A 23,238-nucleotide genomic window follows, 5' to 3' on the forward strand; every position below is an offset into this window, starting at 1 on the left:
AAGGCGTCATTCTAGCAAACCCAGATAAGGATAACTTCCTTGTGGCTTACTTTCCCGAGTAAGTCATCCCTTAACCGCCCCGTAACATATGATTCCTTAGATTTCGATCGTTCTTTTTTTTTCTAACATTCCGTGTTCTGTGCAGTGACACACATTGGACACTCATCCTCTTAAGCCCAAAATATTCCATGGCCACGTATTTCGACCCGAACCATAACTCCAAGATAGACTACACAAATGTCAAGAAAGTTCTTGATGATGTTCTCCCCGGCTACGCCAAATGTGGAGGCACCTTCACCAGGGCAGTTTGTAAGTACGGCAAGCACACCTTATCACACAATACGAATTTCTGATGCGTCAAGCAGCCGCCTGGCAGTCAGAAGGATGCCTACTACACCCTCCATCACATGCGGGCGATCGTAAGGGACCATCATCAACTTCTGCTACCAGATAGTCTCAAAGATTGGGCCGCGAGGTTGTCGGCAACCCAGGACGCGGACCTCAGACAAGAATTCTTTCGCATCCAGTCAGAGTTTGCGGACATCATCCATCAAGATGTCCTTCATACCTCGGGGCAGTTCTACCTCAGATATCAACCGTCCAACAATGAGATAGATGGAACACTACAAATGCAGGGTGACAACGATCGCGATTTCATGACCATCACGACAGACGACGGCTTCATCCACGCTCCTATCCGATGAGTCGAGTCGAAAGAAGTGATGTGTAGTTCTGAAACATTGATTGGCTCATGTTGTAATTAAACTTTAATGAATTCGTATGTCTCTTTGGTTTGGACAGTCATTCAACTTAGATGTAATCGATGCTATTTATTAGTAGGATCATGAATCGTGCTATTAATGTCTTGCTTTTCTCTTCCGATCCTTTTGTTGCATACTTATGTATTGCTTATGTATTGTCTGTTGTTTGTTGTTTGGCTTGTGCATAGAGATGTCGTCGTATGTCGTGTACAAGGGTAAGGTTCCCGGAGTCTACGACGACTGGGAGGAGTGTCGGAGACAGGTTCACCATTTCAGCGGTAACAGTTACAAAGGGTACACCACTAGAGCGGAGGCCGAATCTAGATACGCCCGCTATCTAGCGGGAGAGAGGATGGAGCGTTGGAGGAACCGGATGAAGACCAGTTTGATTCACGATGATGCTCATCGTGATGACCGCAGTTCTCTTTTATGTGATGGTAGTTTAGATGATCGATATCGACTTGTAATGTGAAGACAAACTCGATACTCGCGGTCTTGAGACTTGTAATGTTTTATCTTTCTTCGGTCTTTTGAATTCGGAGACTAATATGATGAATTGTATTCGGAGACTAATCTTCTATTGTATTCGATGAATCTGATGTTGCTGTGTGCTGTTGTCTATATTCTGTCCAATAATATATTTTGTAACCTGTGCAAAAATCAGAAAAGCAAAAAAAACAAATATTCATACTAATGGCGCATCAAGGTAGAGTGCGCCATTAGTATGCCAAAGGATACTAATGGCGCATCAAGGCAGAGTGCGCCATTAGTGTGACAAAGCACATGGTTACATATGGCCCGCCGGGAGGCATACTAATGGCGCATGGAGTAACATACTAATGACGCACTGCCTGGTGCGTCATTAGTATACCAGATACTAATGGCGCACCAGTGGTGCGCCATTAGTAAAAAATACTAGTGGCGTGCTACTAATGGCGCACTGGTAATGCGCCATTAGTAGGCAAAACCAGTGCACCATTAGTAGGCTTTTTCCTAGTAGTGAACAAAGAGTCACTCCAAAGCCACTAATAGCGGAGAACAAATGAAGAGATTATGGTAGGGTACGAAACCACCTCAAAGTTATTCTTTCAGATCAATCTATTCAAGAGTTCGTACTAGAATAACACCTTAAGACACAAATCAACCAAAACCCTAATGTAACCTAGATACTCCATTGTCACCTCAAGTATCTGTGGGCATGATTATACGATATGCATCACACAATGTCAGATTCATCTATTCAACCAACACAAAGTACTTCAAAGAGTGCCCCAAAGTTTCTACTGGAGAGTAAAGACGAAAACGTGTGCCAACCCCTATGCATAGGTTCATGGGCGGAACCCGCAAGTTGGTCACCAAAACATACATCAAGTGGCACATGATATCCCATTGTCACCACAGATAAACACGGCAAGACATACATCAAGTGTTCTCAAATCCTTAAAGACTCAATGCGATAAGATAACTTCAAGAGGAAAACTCAATTCATCACAAGAGAGTAGAGGGGGGGAAGCATCATAAGATCCAACTATAATAGCAAAGCTCGTGATACATCAAGATCGTGCCATAGAGAGAACACGAGAGAGAGATCAAACACATAGCTACTGGTACATACCCTCAACCCCGAGGGTGAACTACTCCCTCCTTGTCATGGAGAGCGCCAGGATGATGAAGATGGCCACCGGTGATGGGTTCCCACTCTGGCAGGGTGGCGGAACGGGCTCCCGAGAGGTTTTGGGTGGCTACAAAGGCTTGCGGCGGCGGAACTCCCGATCTATCTTCTCCTTCGATGTTTTTAGGGTACGTGGACTTATATATGCGAAAGAAGTCGGTCGGGGGAGCCTCGAGGGGCCCAGGAGACAAGGGGCGTGCCCAGGGGTGGGCACGCCCTCCTATCTCCTGGCTTCCTCGAGCCTTCCCTGGCTTGAACTCCAAGTCTCCCAGATCATATCCTTTCCAAAAATCACGCTCCCGAAGGTTTCATTCCGTTTGGACTCCGTTTGATATTCCTTTTCTTTGAAATACTGAAACAGGCAATAAAACAGCAATATGGGCTAGGCCTCTGGTTAATAGGTTAGTCCCAAAAGTAATATAAAAGTGTATAATAAAGCCCGTAATCATTCAAAACAGATAATAAAATAGCATGAATGCTTCATAAATTATAGATACATTGGAGACATATCAGCTGCTACCTCAACTCGAAGAGGAGGCGTTAAAGCCCACACTACCAGCGCATGATGCGGCTGACCGACCACCCCGTGGCCGAGACAAAGCGGTATACCAGCCCAAAGTCCAGACTGCACCCCGTCGCCAATCAAACGATAATACTAAGGCCCAGGGTTAAACGAAGGACCTGCGAGATGTATCGGAAAACAAAGCAAGACAGTCAAGATCAATCTACAGAACACGGGGGCGCACCACAACACGTAACGATGATTGTCATGCCGGATACAATAAACCAAAGTCCGGATGGGCCGAATACAAAAGGCCAGATTCATTTGAACTACATCGGGATGTAGCCCGGCATAGAGGCGTCGCACACCCCCTATGCTTCACTGATGAAGTTATGGATCATGAATTCCCAGAAGGGTTTAAACCCGTAAACATTGAATCATATGATGGTACAACAGACCCCGCGGTAGGGATTGAAGATTTTCTCCTACACATTCACATGGCCCGCGGCGATGGCTTACATGCCATAAAGTACCTACCACTTAAGCTCAAAGGATCTGCTCGGCATTGGCTGAATAGCCTGCTAGCAAGCTCCATTGGCAGTTGGGAGGATCTGGAAGACACATTCCTTGATAACTTCCAGGGCACTTACGTGCGACCACCGGATGCTGATGACTTAAGTCACATAACCCAACAGCCCGGAGAGTCAGCCAGGAAATTCTGGACTCGGTTCCTAACTAAGAAGAACCAAATTGTCGATTGTCCGGATGCCGAAGCCTTAGCAGCCTTCAAGCATAACATCCGCGATGAATGGCTTACCCGGCACCTCGGCCAAGAGAAGCCAAAATCCATGGCAGCCCTCACGACACTCATGACCCGCTTTTGCGTGGGCGAGGATAGCTGGCTATCTCGCAGCAACATCACACCCAAAAACCATGGCGATTCAGACGCCAGAGACAGCAACGGCAAGCCACGACGCAATAGACACAAGTGTCGCAATAATGGCGACAACGCCGAAGACACGGCAGTCAATGCCGGATTCAGAGGCTCTAAATCCGGACAGCGGAAAAAGCCATTCAAAAGAAACAATCTGGGCTCGTCCAGTTTGGACCGCATACTTGATTGCTCATGTCAAATTCACGGCACCCCCGATAAACCAGCCAACCACACCAACAGAGAATGCCGGGTGCTTAAACAGGCTGGCAAATTGAATGCCAAAAACAAGGAAAAGGCGCTGCATAGCGATGACGACGAGGAGCCCCGGCCGCCGAACACAGGAGGACAGAAGAAATTCCCTCCCCAGGTGAAAACAGTGAATATGATAAACGCAAACCATATTCCCAACCAGGAACGGAAGCGTGCACTAAGGGACGTCTATGCGATGGAGCCAGTCACCCCAATGTTCAACCCATGGTCCTCTTGTCCGATCACTTTCAATCGCATGGACCATCCTACCAGCATCCGTCATGGCAGTTCGGTCGCATTGGTCCTTGACCCTATCATCGATGGATTCCATCTCACACAAGTCCTCATGGACGGTGGCAGCAACCTGAATATGCTCTATCAGGATACAGTGCGCAAAATGGGCATCGACCCCTCGAGGATCAAACCCACAAAAACCACCTTCAAAGGTGTCATACCCGGTGTGGAGGCCTGTTGCACGGGCTCAATCACACTGGAAGTGGTCTTTGGATCCCCAGACAATTTCCGAAGCGAGGAGTTAATCTTCGACATCGTCCCCTTCTGCAGTGTCTATCACGCACTGCTCGGACGAACCGCATTTGCCAGATTCAATGCGGTACCCCATTATGCATACCTCAAGATCAAAATGCTAGGACCTCGCAGGGTTATAACAGTTAATGGAAACACAGAGCGCTCGCTCCATACGGAGGAGCACACTGCGGCCCTCGCGGCGGAAGTACAAAGGAGCCTTCTTAGGCAAACAGCCCATTCGGCGATAAAGAACCTTGACACCGTCAAGCGAGTCCGGAGTACCCCGCAACAGGATCATCTGGCACATTCAGAGCTCGACTAGCAATTCGGCCTCCGTCCTAGTCCCAAACAAGCAGCGAAATTTGTGTCGCGCGTACATAATTACGCACTTAAAATACCATGGGCATAGGCGGAGGAACGACTATGACACGGTCCACAATGCGGTTCGATCGCCCCAGGACCCACGCATCTTGGCACCTTTTTTCTTTCAGGTCCTCATCTTCGGGAGGCTCCTCCGATAGACAGACTATCAGACACATAGCAGGACGGACACTCCAAGAATACAAGAATCTGGGGCGTCCAAGGGAATCCTTAGGTGGTCTCTGATAACTATCGTTATACCTGTTTTACATACCCGCATACGGCCAGCTCCTGGTCAGGATGTGTCAAACAGTCCTATTTTGCCTATCGCACTACTTGTATATGTACGCTTTGACGTATCATTTGAATAACAAGGGAAAATAGTGTATAGCGTCAGCTTACTATTACGTTTATTTACCCCTTTCCTTTGTTGCTTATTTATTATACCCGTGCATTTTCGCACGACCAGTTTGCCAGGGGCTTCGGTGTACCCCATAACCTGGCAAGAAAAGTCCGAACACTTTTAACAGTGCGGCACCCCAAACTTATAGCATTATATGCATCAGCTCTGAATCATGTCTTGGGTCAATAGTTAGGTTTGCCCGGCTCCTATGTTTTGGTACCTTACGTTCCGCTATATCGGCTAAGGTAGCGCAAGGAGAACTACCACGATTGTGTCCTAGTTCTCCCGGACGAGCACCTCAGTAGAGAAAGCCGAAAACTGACTGTCATGATAAGGCGAGAGCTGGTCGTTGTTCGAGAGGTCTCAAATCCTTAAATATTTTTTCCGCTTCAGGCGAGGAATCGGCCTTGTCCGATTTAGGCGTGTATAGCGCCCCGACTCCGGCCTTCCGGATACTAGGGGCTTTGCCAAAATTTAAAGTTGTAGACTTCTATGACCAAGTGAGAGAGATAAAGTTGTATAGTCTGGTTGCCTTGTTCGCTGCGCTAAACACCTCCTTAAAAGGACCAAAAATTTGGATAAAGAGTGTTTATACTTATCCCGAACGCCCCAGTACTAGTTACATGGGGGCAGAAGCCGATGACTGGCAACTCTCAAGAATTTATAAACGGCCGCACAGAAGGTAATATTTTAAATTAACAAGCGCCATATAGTGCACATGAACTTGTTTTCATATTACAGGATGACATGAGTACATTCATTCAAATATTATATCCTTGGTACATTCATCCGCCACAAGGAGGGCACCCTTAATGACATTGTCATAATATTGTTCGGGGTGGCGATGCTCCTTGCCCTGCCCCTCTGTCACCAGCTTCTCGGCGTCCATATTCCCCCAATGCACTTTCGCACGGGCCAAAGCCCTGCGTGCACCCTCAATGCAGACGGACCGCTTAATGACTTCAAAACGCAGACAGGCATTCACCATCTGCTTGACAAGGCCGAAGTAGCTGCTAGGCAGGGGCTTGTCAGGCCACAGCCGGACTATGAAGTCCTTCATGGCCAGTTCGGCCGCCTTGTGAAGTTCGACCAGTTGCTTCAATTGGTTGCTCAAGGGCATCGGATGTTCGGCCCCAATATATTGGGGCCAAAAACAGCTTATCCGTCAAGCTCCCTTCCTCAGCCCGGTAGAACTCTGCGGCATCAGAGATGTTGTGTGGCAGATCTGCGAATGCTCCTGGAGAGCTCTGAATTCGGGTAAGTAAAAGGAAAGTATCCTTCACATGCCTGCTTTGCATAATGAAAGCCTTACCCGCAGCTATCTTATTGGCTGCCTCAATTTCCTGGAGGGCCTTCTGGGCTTTGACCTTGGCGTCTTGCACGCTTTGACGGGCCTTCGCAAGCTCCAACTCTTGCGTCTTGGAGTCACGCTCCAAGGCCTCAATTTTTTTGACAAAATCCTGGAGCTCTTACTGGACCTCATCAACCCGAGCCTCTTGTTTTTCGTGCTCGGTGCGCTCCTTGGCCGCTTTGTTTTCGGCCTCGGACAGTGCCTTCTTAAGGGCCGCCACTTCGGTCGTGGCCCCTAGTAAAATTCATCGTGCTTCCATTAGCATCAATGATTTTTTCCTTTATATAACATTCAGACAGGGTATTACTTACCTTTGTTCTCCTCGAGCTGCCTCTTCACGAGGCCGAGCTCTTCTTCGGCCCGCCCCAGGTTTTGCCTCAGTCCGGAGACCTCCGTAGTGGCGGCGGCCAAAAGCAACGCCTGGTTATTCACATAGACATAATATGATTAGACTCTTGGGAATAATATTTGACCCTCTGTTCGGCCTTTCTTTCCGAACACCAAACAGAGCATCAGGGGCTACTGTCTATATTGTGATACTTTCTCATAATTTAAATTACTTACCTCAAAGCCTGTCAGGAGGCTAGCACAGGCTTCGGTCAATCCGCTTTTGGCGGACTAAACCTTCGCAATCACCGTACTCATAAGAGTACGGTGTCCTTCATCAAGGGAAGCGCTCTGAAGCGCTTCCACCAAGTTGTCCGATGCCTCTGGATGGACAGAGGTCATCGGCACAGGTGTCTCGCCCCCCTTGGCAAGGGGCTGCCTGCCTGAATCCGGAACCACTGGAGGTTCCGGTGCAGTATCCGGCTAGGGGCCAAGCTTGCTGCGGCCCCCCTCATCAGAATCCATGGGGATCTCCCCCCCCCCCATGAGCCCAGCATCGAGGGTTTCGCCTTGAGGCGTCTCTAGAACTATCTCTCCCTTGCCCAGTATCCTCTGGGATAGCACATCGGTGTCATCCGCGGGCCAGGGAGTGGAGGCCGTCGGGAGCGAATAGTTGTTCATCTCCGACGAGCTCAAGGACCCATCCGAGGAGGATAAGTCGATGTGGGCTTTGGACGGACTGCACAAACATATTTTGACATAATAAGAAGCCATAAAACTAAAACATGCAAGAAGTATTTCGGTATCCGGATACTCAAGACTTCGCCAGGGGCTTGGCCCTGGGTAGCCACTCCTCGTCGCTATAGGCAGCTGTTGTGGAGTGGTCCGGAGGGAGGGTCCTTCCCTTCTTGGACCCTTCAGCCTCCCCGGAAGGGGCGGCCTTCCTTTTCTCCTCCCCCTCGGTTTTGGGGAGAGGGTTTTCCCCTTCCTCCTCCTCGTTGTCGTTGGAGGAGTGTGCCTCGGTGTATTTGGACGATGAGTCAGAGACCACCTTGCGCCAGAGACTTTTTCTGGTCCCCGTGGCCTTCTTCTTGGCCTTCTTCTCTGGCACCTCATAGGGCACCGGAACTAGTGTCTCCGTCAGGAGAGCGGTTGCTGGATCTTCAGGCAACGAAGCTGGACAGTCGATCCGCTCCGCTGTCGCCACATAGTCCCGTTAAACCAGTATGATGGCTTAGATTCCTCCCACAAACATACTAAGGAAGGGCACATCTCGTGAAATATAGATAGCTTACCGGATTGGCGGGGTGCCTTGCACTGAGCCCACGGTCCTCGGTGGTGGGAGGAGGTACTTCGGTGGCCTTGAACAACACCTTCCAGACGTCTTTATGTGTCGTGTTGAAGAGCTCTCGCAGCATCTGGTGTTTGGCCAAATCGAACTCCCACATGTTGAATGTCCGTCTTTGGCATGGGAGAATCCGGCGAAAGAGCATGACCTGGACCACATTGACAAGTTTGATCTTCTTGCTTATCATATTTTTGATGCAGTTCTGGAGTCCGGTCAGCTCCGCGGGTGCACCCCAGGCTAAGCACTTCCTCTTCCAGGAGGTGAGCCGTATGGGATGCCAGATCGGAATTCGGGGGTCGCCACCCAGTTTGCGTCGCGCGGCTCGGTGATGTAGAACCACCACGACTGCCACCCTTTCACGGTCTCCACATAGGAGCCTTCGAGCCAGGTGACGTTGGGCATCTTGCCCACCATGGCGCCTCCGCACTCCGCTTGCTAGCCGACCACTATCTTCGGCTTCATGTTGAAAATCTTCAACCACAGGCCGAAGTGGGGCTTGATGCGGAGGAAAGCCTCGCACACGACGATAAACGCCAAGATGTTGAGGATGAAATCAGGGGCCAGATCATGAAAGTCTGGCCCATAGTATCATGAGCCCTCAGACAAATGGGTGGAGGGGGAATCCCAGTCCGCGGATGAAGTGGGGGAGGAACATGACCCTCTCGTGGGGTTTCAGAGTCGGAACGATCTGCCCCGCGTCCGGGAGCCGGTGCGCGATGTCAGCGGCCAAGTATCCAGCCTCCCGGAGCTTCGTAATGTCCTCCTCCATGACGGAGGAGGCCATCCACTTGCCTCTCGCTCTGGACATGTTTGGAATGATTGTACGGAGAAGGTGAGAAGTGGGGCGCTGGAGCTCGAGCGAGCGGGAATGGATGAGCAAAGGAAGAAGAAGGCGTGGGTGAAAGAGGAGAATCCCTATCTCCTTATAAAGGTGGTAGAAACTATGCTCCTCCCCACTTGCCCGTTAAAATCGCTTATTCCCCAAGCGCCACGATTGATGGCACGGTTGGGTTACCCATGCCCGTATTGATGAGAATCCCGCGATGAGGGGACACGATCTCCGCTTCGACAAGATGTGTCAAGGAAACCGCCTCGCATTATGTGCAGTAGCTGGTTGTGAAAAACGGTTCTAATAAAATCCGGGCCGTGGTGTGATGTCACATTATGAAAATCTGTCAGCACATTAGATTTGTGGAATATTGCGCTCTCTACGGTGGTATGTGGAATTTGTTTTGCAGAGCCGGACACGATTCTTGTGTTCGAAATCTTCTATGGAGTATTCGGAGAAGGAATCCGCCTTGCAATGCCAAAGACAATCTGCGCGCCGGACTCATCGTCATTGAAGCCTGGTTCAGGGGCTACTGAGGGAGTCCTGGATTAAGGGGTCCTCGGACAGCCGGACTATATACTTTGGTCGGACTGTTGGACTATGAAGATACAAGATTGAAGACTTCGTCCCGTGTCCGGATGGGACTCTCCTTTGCATGGAAGGCAAGCTTGGTAATTCGGATATTTAGATCTCCTTCTCTATAACCGACTCTATGTAACCCTAGCCCCCTCCGGTGTCTATATAAACCGGAGGGTTTAGTCCGTAGGACAACAATAATCATAATCATAGGCTAGCTTCAAGGGTTTAGCCTCTACGATCTCGTGGTAGATCAACTCTTGTAATACTCATATCATCAAGATCAATCAAGCAGGAAGTAGGGTATTACCTCCATCGAGAGGGCCCGAACCTAGGTAAAACATCATGTCCCCTGCCTCCTATTACCATTAGCCTTAGACGCACAGTTCGGGACCCCCTACCCGAGATCCGCCGGTTTTGACACCGACACTGACCTCTCGTATTCGCTCAACACATGGAAGCTGAAATCATGAAGGTGCAGAAGCCGAGGAGTGTGACATTAAATGAAAAGCCGGATACTGCTCTTTAAGTCAGGTACTTTGAAGTATTCGGAGAAGGAACCCGCCTTGCAATGCCGAAGACAATCTGCGCACCGGACTCATCGTCATTGAAGCCTGGTTCAGGGGATACTGAAGGAGTCCTGGATTAAGGGGTCCTCGGACAGCCGGACTATCAACATGGGCCGGACTGTTGGGCTATGAAGATACAAGATAGAAGACTTCTTCCCGTGTTCGGATGGGACTCTCCTTTGCGTGGATGGCAAGCTTGATGATCTGGATATGTAGATTCCTTTCTATGTAACGGACTTTGTGTAACCCTAGCCCCCTCCGGTGTCTATATAAACTGGAGGGTTTAGTCCGTAGAGACAACTACAATCATAATCATAGGCTAGACTTCTAGGGTTTTAGCCATTGCGATCTCGTGGTAGATCAACTCTTGTAACACTCATATTCATCAAGATCAATCAAGCAGGAAGTAGGGTATTACCTCCATAGAGAGGGCCTGAACCTGGGTAAACATTATGTCCCCCGCCTCCTGTTACCATTAGCCTTAGAAGCATAGTTCGGGACCCCCTACCCGAGGTCTGTCGGTTTTGACACCGACAGTCCATCCAGTGCACAAGCTGCCCTCTAAACCTACCATTCAATGTTGTAGCATCTACAGCTAGGTATGGCTTGCACCCCCAAGAAAACCCTTCTAACAAGCTTTGAAGCAAACAAACACCCTTCTAAACACTTCTGGTAATACTTCTTGTCTTCAATCTGATACTCAATTGTGTGCCTCTCAATTTCTACAAGACTGCCTGGTGATGCCCTCTCCACTTCTGCTTTGAAAGAATAAAGAAGTTGGAAACATTCACTATAGTTGCCATATATTTTTTCAAGTGTCATCTCTTTACCATTGTAGCACCTGTCATATGGCACCTCCACACCATACTTCTCTAACAACTTCATTTGAATTTCCTTAGGACCAATAGATGGATTTTGTTTGATCTAAGGCATAGAAGCATCTGCAATCCACCTTGTTTTTTCATCTCTCAATCTCTGAGATCTATTGACACTAGGATAAGTATGTTGGTGTTGGTTCATTTTAATCTAAAACAAGACAACACAACAAACAATAAGACAAACAGTAAGTACAAATAACAGCAGTGAGTGCAGAAAATATAATAAACATTTAAGAGATCACAACATTTAATACCTGAAACAGTGTGCTCCTCCTCATTAAAGAGGCATGTGGCCTCCATTTACACCTGTCATAAGAACATTTGACAGTAAACCTAGTTGGATCACTTTTCAGAATAGAGAACTCAATTTCAGCTTTGATTGAGTAGGTTGCAACTGCATTTCTGCAATCAACTATAGAAGGGAAGACCACACCTTCCTGAATAGATGGATTTTCCCTATCATACATCATGACAGGTTTGTCCTCATCTGCATCTTCAAAAGCTCCCACTTCATGATCCTCTTGCATCTCATCAACATCTGTATCCGAAAATTCTGCAGGGATATAGTCCTTCTCTGCTTTTTCTTCTTCACTATTGTGTTGAACATATCCAGGATAAAGTATCTCATCCTCCAGATCTGGTGCATCAGTCACTGGATCACCTATTTTGTTTGGTTGTTCCTGACTTTCATTAACACTTGGAGTTCCAGGAGCAGTAGAGGTGTCACTTGATGCCCTACTTCTACTGCTAGCCCTAGTTCTAGCCCTTGTCCCTCCAACAGTGGAATTAAAACAAGATGGCCTAGATTCATAGGGACTAGAAGTAGATGGGTTTTCAAACCTTTGTGCTCTAGTTCTCTATATCACTGTGATTTCCAAGTTGCATGACATAGTTTCTGCATTTCTCGCAAACATCACACCTAACTCTGAATCACACTGTACAGGGACCCAACAAAGGTTGTTACTATCCCAATATCTCATCTCAACAGCATCAAACAATCCCCATGGATACTTAGCACAAATGGCAGCCCTAAATTCCTGGTACGAAGTAGTATTGTCCACAAACAATCGAAAATTGAAGCCACAATCTTTTCCATGGGTGCCGCCAGCGTCGCCTTGTCCACGCTTCCGTGCAGATCCGCTGCCCTTGTCGCCATTGGCTCTACCATCACCACCGCCTTCTCTGTGCTCAAGTGAAGATGGGGTGTCCCTATGGCGGCGGGCGCGGCCGCCGACCCTTTCTATGGTCTCCCCCATCGCCTGGCAATGGATCTGCCGGTGCAGGTTTTGCCACCGCCGAGCGAGCTAAGTTGGTGATAGAGAAAGAGAGATAGTGGGGAGGGGGCAAGCCTTTTCCAAAATCTAGCGCCGCTTACGGTCAAACGACGCTGACTCGATGGAGCCGTGCCGGAAGGGCAAAAGCACAGGGCAAGCTAACTGAGTTGGTCAAGACCGCGTGTTTTCCAAAACTAGGGGTATTCTTGTCGAGGGTGACAGAACTAAGGGCAAAAATACAATTATCCCTATTTTTATTCATCACATGATATGAGTTTTGCCGACAGCTTCATGTATTATATGAGTCTTTGCTTTCTTTGCTTTTTAGTTTTTCACAATCATCCTTGTTGGACACACCTATTTGAGAGGGACACGCATTTTTCATGATTTATTTGAATACTCTATGTGCTTCACTTATATCTTTTGAGCTAGGCATTTGCTCTAGTGCTTCACTTATATCTTTTGAGTTAGGAATTTGCTCTAGTGCTTCACTTATATCTTTTTGGGCACTGTGGTGATTATATTTTGAATAAATATTTGCACTTTCATGCTTCACTTATATCTTTTCGAGAGTTCATAATAGTAATGGTAATTTGCATAAGATGTGAATTTAGTTCCAATGTGATGAATATTCAAGAAGGATATAATAAAAACTTTCATATAGATCAAATGAATATGATAAGTTTGATTTCTTGCAATAGTTTTGCGATAAGAAGATGATAATATGTGAGTTATGCTAGTGAGAAATTGTGGTTCAGTAAGAATATTGGTGTTAAGGTTTTTGATTCCCTATGCATGCACGTAAAGTCAATAATTATGCAACAAAATTATATCCTACTTATGGTGCATTATTCAGTGTTAGTTATGTTCAATGCATGTTTATGACTATTTTCGTGTTTTGGTTGGTCAGTTCTCAATCTATTTGCTAGCCTTCATTTGTACTAAGCAGGAATGTTGCTTGTGCATCCAACTCCTTAAACCTAAGGTTTTGCGTAATGAGTCCACCATACCTACCTATATGCGGTATTTACATGTCGTCCTAAGTAAATTTGCATGTGTCAACTCTAATCATTCAAAATAATTTTCCGTTTTGTGTGCACGTACCACTCATGAAGCGGTAGGGGATGGCCGATATCTTTTATGCTATGCGGGTTATTCTCACGATGAGTATTTATTCACTTGTCATTGCATGAGAAATGGGTAGGTAATAGGGATGCCCAGTCCCATAATGAATCAAAATTAATAATAAATTCCTTGGAAATTTTAAATTTTGGAAGGCACCCATGGATACGGCTAGCCATGGATTGTGAAAGAATGGTGGAAACAAAATGAACTTTATTTTCTGTTTGGGAACCGCCTATAATTTGTCTAGCATGGAAGATGTTTGGGAACTCTCGGTTGTGACATTGACAGTAAAAGCATGCCTCTCAAAATAATTTTATCTCTTTATTTCAAAACTTTGAGCTCTGGCACCTCTGCATATCTCTGCTTCCCTCTGTGAAGGGCCTATCTATATTACTTTTATGCAATTTTTGTTTTATTTTGAGTCTTCACCTTCTCTCATAAAGCACCAACTAGAATGCACTATTGTCATACTTGTGCATTGGATGTAGTTAATATTGAGTGTGTTTCATGAATGGATCAATGATTGAGCATAATGGGCTAGGGATAACTTTCTTTAGCGTTGATATTTTAAAGGACATGATTGTTTGTTGGTATGCTTGAGTATTTTTATCTTTATGTAAGACTATAGACTTGCTTTGAATCACTCGAATCCCAATATTCATGCCCCAAAAGAAAGATTACAGGATGAATATGATAGGTAGCATTCCAGATCAAAAATTATGATTTTATTATTTACCTACTCAAGGACGAGCAGGAATTAAGATTGGGGATGCTTGATACGTGTCCAACGTATCTATATTTTTGATTGTTCCATGCTATTATAGTATCAATCTTTGATGTTTTATATGCAACTTTATGCAATTATATATCATTTTTAGGACTAACCTATTAACTTAGTGCCTAGTGTCAGTTGCAGTTTTTTGCTTGTCTTCGGGTTTTCACGAAATCAATATCAAATAGAGTCTAAATGGAGAAAAAACTTAGGATTATTTTTTCTAGACCAGAAGTGACCCTAAAAGGTTCGGGAGAAGACCAGACGAGCCACGAGGGAGCGAAAAGCTCGGGAGGCGCGCCCCAGGGGGCGTCCCCTGGGCTTTTCGGCCCCTCGTGGCACCTCTTGACCTAATTTTGCCTCTATAAATTCTCAAATATTCCCCTAGCATCAGAGAGCCACCAGAAATACTTTTTTCGCTGCCACAAGTTTTTGTTCCATGAGATCCCATCTGGAGGCATTCTCTGGCACTCTGTCGGAGGGGGAATCAATTATGGAGGGGCACTACATCAACCTTGTTGCCCTTCCGATGATGTGTGAGTAGTTTACCATAGACCTGCGGGTCAATAGTTAGTAGCTAGATGGCTTCATCTCTCTCTTTGATCTTCAATACAATGTTCTCCTTGATGTTCTTGGAGTTCTATTCGATGTAATTACTTTTTGTGGTGTGTTTGCTGGGATCCGATGAATGGTGAGTTTATGATCGGATTATCCATGAATATTATTTGAGTCTTCTCTAAACTCTTTTATGGATGATTATTATAGCTTTGTATTTCTCTCCGATCTATTGATTTGGTTTGGCCAGCTAGATTGATTTTTCTTGCAATGGGAGAGGTGCTTTGTGATGGGTTCGATCTTCGGTGCTCAATCCCAGTGATAGGAAGGTACATGACACGTATTTGTATCATTGCCATTAAGGATAAAAAGATGGGGTTTATTCATGCATGAGTTTACTTTGTCTACTTCTACTTGTGAGCTGCGTTGGGATTTCCACGAAGATGAGGGGATGATGCAGTACAGTAGAGATAAGTATTTCCCTCCGTTATGAAACCAAGGTTATCAATCAAGTAGGAGAATCACACAACAACTCTTTAGCAGTACCTGCACACCAGATAACAAATACTTGCACCCAACATGAACAAGGGGTTGTCAATCCCTCAGCGGTTACTTGCAGATTAAATTTTGTAGTGGTAGATAGATAGATTGAACGCAAAATAAATAAAAGTAAATAAAATTACAGCAAGGTATTTTTGGATTTTAATATATGATAAAAGTAGACCCGGGGCCATAGTTTTCACTAGAGGTTTCTCTCTTGAAAATAGCATACGGTGGGTAAACAAATTACTATTGGGCAATTGATTGAAAAGCAAATAATCATGACAATATCCAAGGCAATGATCATGTATGTAGGCATCATGTCTGAGACAAGTAGACTGAAATGATTCTGCATCTACTACTATCACTCTCCACATCGACCGCTATCCAGTATGCATCTAGAGTATTAAGTTCATAAAGAACGGAGTAACGCCTTAAGCAAGATGGAATGATGTAGACAAAGTAAACTCATGCGTGAATAAAACCCATATGTTTATCCTTAATGGCAAAAACACAGTATGTGTCATTGATACTCCAACGTATCTATAATTTTTTATTGTTCCATGCTGTTATATTATCATTCTTGGATGTTTTACAATCATTTTGTAGCAACTTTATATCATTTTTTGGGACTAACCTATTGACATAGTGCCCAGTGCCAGTTGTTGTTTTTGTTTTTTTTACTTCCCAACATATCAGTACCAAATAGATTCCAAACGCAACAAAACTTTTTGGAGACTTTTTTTTGGACCAGAAGACAACTTGGGAGCTAAGGAAGCACCTGGGGGAGGCCCCCACAAGACACCAGGGTACGCTAGAGGCCCCTAGCACGCCCTAATAGGTTGTGAGGCCCACGGGGGTCTCCTACAGCGCCTCTTCGCTCTATAAATTCTCAGATATTCCAAAAAACCTAGGGGAGTCAACAAAACACAATTCCAGCCGTCGCAAGTTCCAGAACCACGAGATCCAATCTAACACGATCACGAAGGGGTTCATAATCGTCATTGGTGCCTCTCCGATGATGCGTGAGTAGTTCACCATAGACCTATAGAGTCGTGGGCAGTAGCTAGATGGCTTGTTCTCTCTTTTCATTCTCAATACAATGGTCTCTTAGAGATCTATTTGATGTAATGACTTTTTGCGGTGTGTTTGTTGCGATCCGATGAAGTTCGAGTTTATGATCAGATCTATATCCATGAATATTATTTGAGTTTTCTTTGATCTCTTATATGCATGATTATTTATAGCCTCGTATTTCTTCTTTGAATCTTTGGTTTAGTTAGGCTAGCTAGATCGACTTCTCTTGCAATGGGAAGAGGTGCTTTGTGATGGGTTTGATCTTATGGTGTCCTCACCCAGACAGAAGGGGTAAAGAGGCACGTATGTACCATTGCTATTAAGGATAATAAGATGGGGTCTATTCCTACATGAATAGATCTTGTCTACATCATGTCATCGTTCTTTTTGCATTACTGCGTTCCTCCATGAACTTAATACACTAGATGCATGCTGGATAGCGGTCGATGTGTGGAGTAATAGTAGTAGATGCAGAATCGTTTCGGTCTACTAATCTTGGACATGCTGCCTATATATTGATCATTGCCTTGGATATCGTCATAATTATTTGTTCTTCTATCAGTTTCCCAACAGTAATTTGTTTACCCACCGTGTGCTATTTTCTCGAGAAAAGCCACTAGTGAAATCTACGGCTGACAGTCTATATTTTATTATATTGCTTTCAGATCTATTTTTCACCACTTCTGTTTTCATATCTATTATTCCAAAAACCCAAAAATACTTTGCTGCACTTTTTATTTGCATCTTTTATTTCACGTTTTATTCAGATCTATTTATCTAATCTCATACAATTTAATCTATCTTTTTACCGAGGAGGTATTGACAACCCCTCTTACGCATCGGGTTGCAAGTATTTGTTTTTGTGTGCAGGTACCGTTTACATAGTGTTGCTTTGTCCTCCTACTGGATTGATACCTTGGTTTCATAACTGAGGGAAATACTTACCGTGATTGTATTGCATCATCCCTTCCTCTTTGGGGAAATACCGACCCCGTTTCAAGCCGCATCAGAAGGAATTTATGGCGTTGTTGCTGGTGAGGATCAAGTCAAAGTAGTCTCCCATCAACTTGCCAATTTCTGGCGCCGTTGCCGTGGAGACATCAGCAACATCTATCAGGTTCCTAATCACAAATCTCATCTCCTTGCAATTTACATTATTTGCCATTTGCCTCTCGTTTTTATCTCCCCCACTTCACAAAAATTTCTCATTTTATTCACCTTCTTTTTTGTTCGCCTTTTTCTCGTCAGATCTCTTGCTTGACTACTTTGTTGGTATGGCTAGTTTTTCCTCTATTGTGTGTACCTCCGGGAATGAGGTTCTTAATTTTAAACAAATGGGAGGGGAGAATCTAAAAGATACTTGGTATAGAATTTGCGATGCTCATAATAGATCTATTCGTAAGCAATCTACCGCTGTTCTTCTTCGTTGATTTGATGTGGGCATCACCACTTGGTATAGATTCATCCTTGATATGATTACCGGTGGAAATTTCTTGATGTGTCCATCTTTGGATGCTTTTAATGCCATGGGAGATCTAGTGGGTACACCACCTATTGTTGTTAATGAAACAAATTTAACTCTTGAGCATGTTATGCAATGATTAGATGCTATTGAAAAGAAGATGATTACCGAAGAACAAATTGAAAATTTTGATAAAAGGATCCATAATCTTGCTAATAAGATTGGGTCAAAAGTGGGAGATGCTTTTAAATTACTAAGAGAAAAGGAAACCGTAGTTAACGAAAGAATAGGAGAAAGCCCCTCTCAGATTGATAAGTTAGAAGAAATTTTTAGCAACTTAAGCTCGGCCTTTTCTTCTGTTAAAACTATTGAAAAAACTCCCATAAAAATTTGCAAGCCCACACAAGTCACTAAAAACAAGGGTACCACTTCTAATAGCCACAAGGAAGATCCTAAAATGAATAGTATTCACCCCAATTTTGTTGAAGTGGTAGAAGGCCCTACTTGAAAGAATGAATTCTTCAACCTTATCCCTAGAAGTTTTGTTATCAAAAATATGCATGCTAAATCCTTGAAGAAATCTAGTTGTTTGATTGAGGAGTTGGAAACTAAAGATGACAATACTTGAATCTATACATTATGCCTAGCTAGGGGCATAAAACGACAACGCTTGTTGAGAGGCAACCCAACGAATAAAAAATATTTTTTCTTTTTTCTTTATGTTCTTGAGTGTTTGCACAATTATGCTAATGTTATTATTGTGTTTTTATGTTTCAATTAGTGTTTGTGCTAAGTAAAGCCTTTGGGATCATGTTGGATGATAGTTGATTTGATCTTGTTGAAAAACAGAAACTTTTGCACCCACTAGCAGAATTTTAAAAAATCACAGGAACGTGATTTTGCTATGAATTTTTTACACAAGATTGATATACAAATTTCTTACGTTGTCCTAATTTTTCAGAATTTGTAGAGTTACATAAGTATGGTTAGAGTTCAGATTACTACATATTGTTCTATTTTTGACATATTCTGTTTTCGTTGCATTGTGTGCTTATTTTGATGAATCTATGGATTGTATCGGGGGGTATAAGCCATGGTAAAGTTGGAATACAGTAGGTATAATGCAATAATAAAATATGAATGGGTTTGCAACAGTACTTAGAGTGGTGGTTTGCTTTATTATACTAACGGATCTCATGAAGTTTTTGTTAAGTTTTGTGTGATTGAAGTTTTCAAGTTTTGGGTGAGATCACGATGGATGAAGGAATAAGGAGTGAAAAGAGCCTAAGATTGGGGGATGCCCATGGTGCTGATACGTCTTCAACATATCTATAATTTATGAAGTATTCATGCCATTATATTATCATTCTTGGATGTTTTACAATCATTTTATAGCAACTTTATATCATTTTTTGGGACTAACCTATTAACATAGTGCCCAGTGCCAGTTGTTGTTTTTTACTTTGTAGGATATCAATATCAAACGGAGTCCAAATGCAGCAAAACTTTTTGGAGATTTTTTGGACCATAAGACACAAGATGGGCCAAAGAAGTACCAGAGGGGTGCCCCGAGGGGGGCACAACCCACCTGGCCGTGCCTGGGGGCCCAGTCGCGCGCGCCATGGTGGGTTGTGCCCACCTCAGTGGCCTCCCGCACCGCCTCTTCGCCCTATAAATTCCCAAATTTTTCAAAAACCCTAGGGGAGTCGATAGATCGAAAGTTCCACTGCCATAAGCCTCTGTATCCATGAACACCAATCTGGACCATGTTCCGGCACCCTGCCGGGGGGGATCATCACCAGAGGCCATCTTTATCATCCCTATGGTCTCCATCATGAGGAGGGAGGGGCTGAGGGTTTGTACCAGTAGCTATGTGTTTAATCTCTCTCTCTCTCTCTCTCTCTCTCTCTCGTGTTCTTGAGTTGACATGATCTTGATGTATCGCGGGCTTTGTTAATATAGTTGGATCATATGGTGTTCCTCCCTCTCTATCTTGTTGTGATGAATTGAGTTTTCCCTTTGAGATTTCATTTGATTGGATTGAATACCTTTTATGGATTTGAGAGCACTTCATATATGTCTTGCATATGAATACCAGTGGTGACAATGGGGTATTATATTTATTCACTTGATATATGTTTTGGCACTCAACTCGCAGATTCCTGAGGTGACATTGGGGTAATATATGCATAGGGGTTGATGCACGTTTTCGTCCTTGTTTCTCCGGTAGAAATCTTGGGGCACTCTTTGAGGTTCTTTGTGTTGGATTGAGTATTATGAATCTGAATTTGCTTTGGTGTTATTCTAGAACAAACTCTTGATAGATCGATCGGAGAGAATAACTTGGTGTTATTTTAGTTCGAACTCTTGATAGATCGATTGGAAAGAATAACTTGGTGTTATTTTAGTGCAAACTCTTGGATAGATCGATTAGAAAGAATAGCTACAAACAATTTCTCTTATGTTCTCCGCTAGGTAGGAACTTTGGAGTGATTCTTCATCGCACTTTGAGGGATAGTTATATGATCCAAATAGATTAGCATTGTAAAGAGATTGCACTAGCGAAAGTATGGACACTAGGCCTTGTTTTCAAGCATTGCAATACTGTTTGTGCTCAATTTTATCGTTTGCTACCTTGTCATTTTTATTTATTCAGATTATAAAAATATATTTCTACCATCTATATTACACTTTTATCACCATATCTTTGCCGAACTAGTGCACCTATACAATTTGCCATTATATGGGGTGTTTTGGGGACATAAGAGACTCTTTGTTATTTGGTTGCAGGGTTGTTTGAGAGATACCATCTTCATCCTACGCCTCCCACGGATTGATAAACCTTAGGTCACCCACTTGAGGGAAATTTGCTACTGTCCTACAAAACTCTGCGCTTGGAGGCCCAACACGAGTCTACAAGAGTAAAGTTGTGTAGTAGGCATCAAGCTCTTTTCTTGCGCTATTGTCGGGGAGGTTAGGTAAGCGGCACTCACACCCCGTCAATGAAGCTCTTTTCTGGGGCCATTGCCAGGGAGGTGAGTGCTTGAAGGTATATCTTTAGATCTTGCAATCGAATCTTTTAGTTTCTTGTTTATCACTAGTTTGGTTTATAAAAAGAAAATTACAAAAAAAATGGAATTGAGGTGGTCTCATATTGGTCATCTTTATAATGTCTTTCGTCAAAATGATGGATCAGAAAATTGTGCTCAATTGATAGAAGAAGAATTTAATAAAATGTTTGGCACAAAATGCATGAATGATGAGCATTATTGCAATGTTGTTAGTATGAATTCTTTGAATATCCATGATGCTAATGATATGCAAATCCATAAACTTGGGGATGCTATGTTTGATGAAGATAATATTTTTTTGTCCACCAAGTTTTGATGAGAAAAATTATTATGATGATAGGATGCCTCCTATTTATGATGATTATATTGATGAAAGTGGATTTGGAGAGGTCATGACTTTATTTAGTGATGAATCCACTATTTTGGAAGAGGTTACAATTGACTATGATCACAAAGTGGTTATCTATGATGATTATGGTGATGACATGTATGCTATAAAGAATAATGATAACCATGAAACATGTCATCATGATTTTTATTTTAAAATTGATTATGCCAATCAAGTATGTCATGATAGTTATTTTGTTGAGTTTGCTCCCACTATTATGGATGAGGAGAAATTTGCTTATGTGGGGAGTAATAAAAATTCTATGCTTGTGGATCATGATAAGAATGCTTTATTAGAAAGTTATATTGTTGAATTCATTCATGATGCCACTGAAAATTATTATGAGGGAGGAACATATGCTTGTAGGAATTGCAATAATATCAAGTTTCCTCTCTTTATGTTGAAAGTTCTGAAGTTGCACTTGTTTTGCCTTCCGATGCTAGTTGATTCTTGCTCCCATAAATTATTTGCTCACAAGATCCCTATGCATAGAAGTGGGTTAGACTTAAATGTGCTATTCATATACTTCATTATGCTCTCTTTGTTTTTCAATTCTTTACTTTTATGTGAGCATCATTGAAATCATGATGCCTAGCTACAAAGGCATTAAAGAAAAGATCTTGTTGGGAGACAAACCAACACTTAGACCTACTGTTTTTGTGTGTTCACATGATTAATCTACTGTAGTAATCATTTTTTTATAGCTTTTGATTCAATAAAGTACCAAGTAAAGCCTTTGGGATACTGTGGATGATAGTTGACTTGATTTTGTGCAAAAACAGAAACTTTTGCGCTCAATCCAGGAATTTTCAAAATTCACTGGAACGTGATTTTGATCTGATTTTTTTGCAGGTGATAGATATACTAATTCCCTACGTTGTCCTAATTTTTTAGAATTGTTTGAGAAGCATAAGTATGGTTCTAGTTCAGATCATTACACAATGCTTTGTTTTAGATAGATTATGTTTTCAATGCATAGTTTGCTTGTTTCCTAGTTTCTATGGCTTATATTGCTCAATATAAATTGTATAAATGATAGAGTACAGTAGGCATTGTGTGGAAAAAATTATGAATCTTGTCTTTGACAGTACCAAAGTGGATGGTTTGCTCTTTATCATACTAACCTATCTCACGAAGTTCCGTTATGTTTTGTGTGATTGAAGTTTTCAAGTTTTTGGGTGAGATATCAATATGAGGAGAGTAAGGAATAACAATACCCTAAGCTTGGGGATGCCAAGGCACCCTGATGACTCACAAGTGTAGGGGATCTATCGTAGTCCTTTCGATAAGTAAGAGTGGTGAACCCAACGAGGAGCAGAAGGAAATGATAAGTGGTTTTCAGTAAGGTTTTCTTTGCAAGCACTGAAATTGTAGGTGATAGATAGTTTTGTGATAAGATAAATAGTAACGAGTAACAAGTAAACAAAGTAAATAAAGTGCAGCAGGGTGGCCCAATCCTTTATGTAGCAAAGGATAAGCCTGGACAATTTCTAATAATAAGAAAGGATCTCCCGAGGACAGATGGGAATTATCGTCAAGCTAGTTTTCATCACGCTCATATGATTCGCGTTTGGTACTTTGATAATTTGATATGTGGGTGGACCGGTGCTTGGGTACTGCCCTTACTTGGACAATCATCCCACTTATGATTAACCCCTATTGCAAGCATCCGCAACTACAAAAGAAG

This window comes from Triticum aestivum, chromosome 5B (assembly GCF_018294505.1).
Source record: "Triticum aestivum cultivar Chinese Spring chromosome 5B, IWGSC CS RefSeq v2.1, whole genome shotgun sequence".
Classification (NCBI taxonomy): Eukaryota; Viridiplantae; Streptophyta; class Magnoliopsida; order Poales; family Poaceae; genus Triticum; species Triticum aestivum.